Genomic DNA, 7,613 nt, shown 5'->3' with positions numbered 1-7,613 from the left:
TTTTCTTCGTTTGTTTTCTGTCATTTTTGTCTTCTGCTTATCAAGTTCATGATTAGGCAAGGTCGGCTCCCCCTGTTTTTTTGCACGGTGAACGTTCAATCAAACAAAAAAGGGTTCCCTTGCTGTTCAAACCTAAATCAGGGCAAACATGAGCAGGGGAGGGGCCCAGACCAAAATCCTTTTGGGGCTAAAACACAATTTTGCTCCAGCAAGATAAACAGCAGGGGGGAGGGGGGGGTAGCTCTGCGCAATAAAGATACAGAATATTAGAAGGGGCATGAAGCTTGCCTCACACATGCTATTAAGGTAGTCGACACTTAAGTGGCATACATGCTATTAGAGTATGCCTCCCGCTTATTGTTCTCCTTCAGGAAAAGTGCCAAAAAGCAGCAGGAGAACATCCTTTGTGACCTGTTATCAATCATGATCTAGTTTCTTGTGGTTTGCATGTTGAAGAGCATGAATGGAAATACATGTGGTACAAAAATTGGGTCAATTGTGGCAAATTTAGACTCCTTTAGGCCTCCCAGGAGCAGCATATGAAAATTGTTTACTACTGAGTGAAGAGGTTTGTTTACAAGTGGCGAAAATTTCAGGCTCTGATAGCTTAAAATCTGCGCGGTCATGGTACGGAAAATTGATGGTGCCATGAAAGGCCAACCTGTCAGCTATCTGGTGATGGGTAGCGTTTAGCTGGTGAGAACGTCTATCTAGACTTAAAGACCATATTACTTTTGTTATTTAGTGTAGAAGTCAATGGGGCTCTTAACCCAACTGCTAGTCTTGATTAGACGTGAATAGTCATATCACACCCATCCTCTTAAGTGGATGGACTTTATAAACCATATCGGGCATGAGACTTTGAAGAGGGGGGGGGGGGGGGGAACTGTGGCCACAAATTGCAGTGGTCATATGTATTTATTAATTCAGCAAAAGACATTTTATAATTATAATCCCATATCCAGCTGTCTGAATAGCTGTCGAGAGTTAAAGAAGATGACAATTAAGGTAAACCCAACGACATCACATGTTCCACATATGATATACAGTTTTTATCCTGCACAACTCACTTAAACATACTAATTATTCCACTATAGTTATCATCAATTGAGCTTGAATGTTTCTAAATGTGTTAATTACTGCAATTTGTTCACTGCCCCACATTCGAATAGGTTGAGAATAAGTTGAATGCGTTGATGCAAAATTTACGGAATGCCCTAATATCAGTACTAATTAACCATGATAATATGAAGAAATGAGAAAAATCATCGGGACATTAAATAAGTAAACGTTTTACCTTCAAGCAAATGACAAAACACATTATGGTAAATGGGCACCAACCTTTCATAAATTTTACATCATGATATCTCCAATTTTCATTTTAAACTATCAAACGTCAGGATTTCTATCATGCACGGTAAAATTGCTTGTAAGTTGTGGGATTGCAACCCCTCTACCAAGGGCGGCGGAAGCACTTTTAATCTGGGGGGGGGGCACCGACATCAAAGGGCACTTTGCAGAAATTCGATTGGACTGATGCAGCTTTATATTTAGTACCCTTTATAACTCTTATTGTATTATCTTATTTGCGTATACACATCACTCCATCAACGCCCCCCCCCCCCCCCAAGGAAAAATGCATACTAGCACTGCAATATCCAATGTGCAAATTGGGAAACAAGGAACAAGTTTTCTTTTGAGACAAAATGAGGTGACATCATGCTAGTTGCTAATGTAGGAATCTTCTGAATTAGAGTTTGTTTCTTGTTAATATCTTAACAATTTTTTTCCATTCGAAATAGCTTTGAGTTTGACCCACAGGCGTAGCCAGGATTTGCAAAGTTATATGCACGACTATCTGAGCGGAGCGCCACGATCGGTTGGCGCGGAGCGTACAAGAAAATTTTTGGTTTGACAAACCCCTCAGATGGCCGGAAACGGCCCTTCTCGAGTGTTCATTCTGGTTCCCTGGCCTCTTGCTAACTTGAGACACCTCAATTTTTATGTAGAAAAAGGCCCATTTTTAACCTGAGGAAAAGTGGGGGGCACGTGCCCCCTGTGCCTCCCGGTTCCGCCACCCTTGGGTGTGACACCCCCCACACCCCCCGCTCGCTACGCCCCTGACTGAAAGATTATAACAAGGCTCTACAGGCTGTATATATAACATATATCATTCGAAATAAAGTTGAAAATCTATTGTCTCATCTACGCTACCGTAGCATCTACAAGACTAAAATTCTTCGGAGGGCGACCCCCAAACCCCATTTGTTATCTGCATCACCCACCCTTCCGTCCCCTTTTACAGTGTTTTGTTCCATTGACCATGGTGTAGTACACCTATCAAAGTAAGTGAGAAAACTGCACCTTAGTCAAGGGCATAGTTTAATAATTCACAAGTGGGAGGGGTGGGGTAAACGGGTTATTCAAAGAAAAGGACCTTCACCCATGTGACGATATTAGATAATACCAGGGACAGATCCAGGATTGTAGGTGTGGTCCAGGTGTCGTTGAAGCAGACTCCGATTATAGAGGTCTAGGGGTTCTCCGTAGGAAAAAGATACCTTTTTTTAACGATATTAACAGGAGGCAGGGGTGTGATAAGGCCCCTGAGTGAGTACGCACGCTCACACAATGACTGAAATTAGGCACAATGGTTGGCAAATGAATAAAAACAAAGTTCCATTAACTTTGCAGGAAACGAAAGTATCTAAGTTAAACCATACAACTTTATGCATCATCTTGAAAGGATTTGTCAAATTCATATATATATATAATATATATATATATATATATATATATATATATATATATATAATATATATATATATATATATATATATATATATATATATATATATATATATATATATATTGTATATATATATATATATATATATATATATACATATGTACGGCTGTCATCTTGATATGTTACAGGTTTACCGTCGAAAGATATTTATAATATAGTTTGTTGCTATATATGATGCGTTATTTATATTTCATCATGTTGAATAAGGTTAAACTATGGGTAAAAGTGTTATTGGATGTTATACGTATATGGATAGGACGATCACTGTCACTAAATATATGATTCTAATGGCAAAGCTGTATTTAGTGATATGTTTCCATGATCTGAATGTATGTTTGCATGTTCGTTATTTCATTTCAAATTTGTGATTGGGGAAAGGCCGACTGTCTCGTTCCTGGGCGAGGGGAGGGGGGGGGGGGGAGCAGGTTCGCGATGTTTATCGTTTTGAATAGTGGTAAATGTTTCGTTATCATTCATTTCTCTCTCTCTCTCTCTTTATACCGCAGGGTTATCCGAGTAAAGTGGCCTCTGTTAAGACCTTTTCGGGCGGGAGGTTTAACCACTTTATTCTGATTTTGATATCATCGCAACGGACGTCTTCCGTTGTAAATATATAGCATGAATTTGTGAAATTATACTCAACAACTTTAAACCACCAACATTCGACACAATAGGCCATTCGATGATCAAATAACAAGAAGTTGGAAAAGGGTGTCTCTTCGAACCTTCACTCAGTTAAATCGCCCATTTGGGCTTAAACGATGTTATAGGCCTACATGTTAACTTGAAAACTCAAGTATGGAAGTCGTTTCTCATTGTCTTTTATCATATTACCAATATAGTTGACAGGGCAATCGTATCAGGCGCGTATCCAGGATTTTCTAACCCGGGGGGCGCGAATTACTATCTAAGCGGAGCGCCACCATCGGTTGGCGCGGAGCGTACAAGAACATTTCTGGTTTTGATACCCACCAGATCACCGGAAATGGCACTTCTCGGGCTTGAAAATGACCAACCAGATGTACATTTTTGCTTGAGAACCAAGTAGTTCCCAATAGTTTTTTTTTCTTCATCCATAACCTTTTGGAAGATTGTCACCAGTCACACATCATGTTCGACCTCATTGCATGTCCTGGGGATCATTCATTGCTTTTGTAGGTGATTCTACGTCACGGCCCACAATATCCGAAAGCCCCACTTTTCAATGTTTTAAGCCTATTATTTGTTCAGAATTTGAAAATTCACATTTCTCGTGCATAAAATCACTTCAAAACAGACCCATAATGTTGCACAAAATTCAATCTATGGACAACCAATATAGAAAAACCTCCTTGAACCCCTAACAGACAGGTCAAAATTGCACTAGTATAGAAGGAAGTATGATGAAGAATGTTGGTGAGGAAATTTTCGAAAATTAAGACACAGTTAATTTATTGGTGTAGAAATATTAAAACCTGTTATAACGGCTATTATAAAACTTGGTTGAAGGAAATGAAAATACCAGATATTTCCGATATCAGATATTTCGAAACCGAACACTACACACACAGGCGTAGGAGGCGGGGCGGGGGCTGCAGCCCCCCCCCCAACCAAATTTTCCCCCTGAAAATTCGGGCAATATGCTGAGAATTTTTCGGGCACCTACTGAAAGAAAAATAAATAGCAATGATGTAACTTAAGGAAATGAATAGTTTAAAAATTATCTCCTTGGTAATTAAAGCTTGGCCGACTAATTCGTCATTACTACTGTGAAAGAGAGTTTTGACATAATTGGACCTGTATGCATTTTCTCCATCTACATAAGACATTGCGTTGTTTACATTAGCATCCCGCGGTATACTGCGCAACTTTGACGGACCGTACGGTACACGACAGTGCTTCCACACTCCAAAAATCGATTTCCCGAATGTCGCCCTCAAATTACCCGGAATCTGAATGCCACTTCCCGAAATTGGTGTCAAAGCAAGTCCTGGACCCCCCTCCCATGACGAAAGGCCCAGATTTGGCCCACTTTGCCTGACAGGTTGTGCATGGATTTTTTATCTTTTTTTTACGAAATCATCTTTGAATTGTTCCGACCCCTTGTAGCCCAAGGAAGGAGTATTTTTTTGCTGATTAAACAAATAAATATGACAAAATGAAATTATAGACCTCTAAAGAAGAGTTCCTACGATGAGAACTGAATAGGGAAAGGTAAATTCGACTTACTTTTTCAACCTTATCTATTGAGGCACCGTCGTCAATGAAAATAAACGTACTAATAGTCTTGTCCCTATTGGCTATCCTGCTGAGCCAGGAAAGCTTTTCGTAATTCAGCTACCTCTGCATCATCAGCATTTGACTTCATTTTGGAGTGGAGTTGTAGCATGGTTTTGCTTGGGTTCATCTGTGCTGCTTGCATTTTCCATGGATAGATTATTGGCAACTCTTGGTTCCAAGCATTTCAGAAAGTCCAGTCGATTCAAATTTGCAAATCTGTTCTGAATCTGCTTGACACATTCCACAAGAAATCCTTTGCAATGCATTCGGAACAATTTCACATCACGGTGATCACTTCCCAACTCACCAACTACGCTTTGGATTGTGCATGTCGCTTTGATTCCTGTGTAGACTTTATCGAGGGGTACATGATGGCCTTCCAGACTGACATCTATCTTCAGGGGATCCGTTTGTCTCACATATGATAGGTTCATGAAATCTCCTGTTAGTCCCGATATCAGTTTCGTAACTTCGCTTTTCAGCTCATGAAGTAAAGGAATTTCACTTTGGAAAAGGGTGTTGAAGGATGTGAGTCTGCTCAGATTGTATGACATGAATTCCAAATACGCTTGTGTGAACACGTTATTAAGACTTTTCACAATGGCATCGTTGGTGTGTGATGGATCCTCCAAATGCAACACCTCTAAAGTACAGCTTTAGTGCTTCATACTGCTCCAACAATCTATCTACACACATTTTCATTGACAGCCATCTAGTTTGCCCTGCTCTCAGCATCTGATGGTGGTCCAGATTGAAGGAGTCCTGAAACTCCTTGAATGCATCGCATCTTTGGGATGACAAGCGGAAGTGCGAATAAACATTCCTACACAAATCTTCAATGGACTTTGGAAGAATTTTGCAGGCGTGAGAGGCACAAAGATGGATCAAATGAAACGAGCATTTGATCGGTATGATCCAAGGGTGGTTTTTCACAAGAAGTTGTGCCACTGAGTGATGAGCTCCAAACATCACATTACAAGTGTCTGCACAGAAGCCAATGATATTTCCCATAGGAATGTTCTTGTCTTTGAAACACTGGAGAACAGTGTTGTAGATGGTATCAGCTTTTCCATCAGGCATTCTAATGAGGTCCACAAAAATCAAACTTATCCTGAAATTGAGTTCATCAAAATATGTCGCGAGTACAGCCATTTGACTTTGAGTGGAATTGTCCGTTGTTTCATCGATGATTATGGAAAACTTTCTACTTTTCAATATGTCGATGTTTTCTTTCATGTAATAAAATCCAAGTGTCTGCCTCACAGTGTTTGTTGCCTTTTGTTTACCCAAAGTAACTCCCTTGAGTGTTTCATCAGTTGGGAACGAACTTTTGAGAAGGGCTACCATATCATCCGACAGTGAAAGTGGAAGGTTGTTTTCGGCCAAAAAACTACACAGTTTTATTTCCATTTTCGATACTGAATCCGTTGATGTAGTCGGTCGACAAAATGTGTGGATACTGGACTGGGACTTGCCAACTTCTTGTAACCTTTTCTTTGCTTCCTGGTGTGATTTACATTCCATATGTCTCACTATGGCATGCACTTTTCCCCAAAGAAATGTTCACCTTGCACGTAGTACAGTGAGGCACATATTTGTCGCCGTCTTTCTTCTTTTGCAAGAAATCCTTGAACAAAGGGTTTGAAAGCCATCCATCACTAAACTTGACTCCATACTTCACACGCTTCCTCTTTCCTTCCTCCACTTCTTCGCTCATTTTGTACCACAAATGTATTTATACAATTAGGTCGGCCTATAACTTTAGCTTTGGTATCACGGCCCGTGTGTTGATACAGACTGAAAAAATCGAAAGACAGTAGGCCCTACTAACAGATCTCTTTTCATACACACACTCGGCGCGACGGCGAATTTTTTGTTCCCACTCCGTTGTGTTTTTTCTTCATTTTCTCAGGCAAATTCGTTTCAAAATCAATGTTACGGTTGAACACGCAGCCCGGGACATGCAGCTGTTATGGTCAGCTTTCTATAGTGAATGGAGCATGGTTGTTCATATTCCAACCTCATATTTAGGGCAAAATGACCAGAAGTTCTATTTGAGGAAGAGGGGTGTGGCCTAATTCCCAGAATTATGATTAGTTGCTGGCCACAACGAAATGGAGAAAAAATGTTACGCGCGGCGCGAGAATGTATAACAATAGGCCACGTGGTTCCGTACACCTGGGCCGGATGAGGCACATAAACTTTATTCAGGCAAAGATAGGGAACTCGTTTCACAAGTGGAACGTAAGCAAAGTGGGTAAACTGAGACTAGTAATAGGCTAGTTGCTTTCTATATGCGGGAATAAGCTGATATTAGGCCCACGCGAGTAATTTCCTTCCATCGATTTTTGCATCCTCATTTCTTGAATTTCCTCAAATTACCTGGAATCTTCTCATTTCCCGAAACATTACCCGTAATCGTTCCACTTTCCCGGAATTAACCGTTTTCCAGGTAATTTCCTCGAAAGTGGAAGCACTGGTACACGATGCCATGCGATGTAATGACCGATGCTTGCTTATATGATATTGACATTAACGTGTTGGA

Source organism: Apostichopus japonicus, chromosome 7 (genome assembly GCF_037975245.1).
Source record: "Apostichopus japonicus isolate 1M-3 chromosome 7, ASM3797524v1, whole genome shotgun sequence".
NCBI classification, from domain to species: Eukaryota; Metazoa; Echinodermata; class Holothuroidea; order Aspidochirotida; family Stichopodidae; genus Apostichopus; species Apostichopus japonicus.
Note: the sequence above shows the minus strand (reverse complement) of the source record.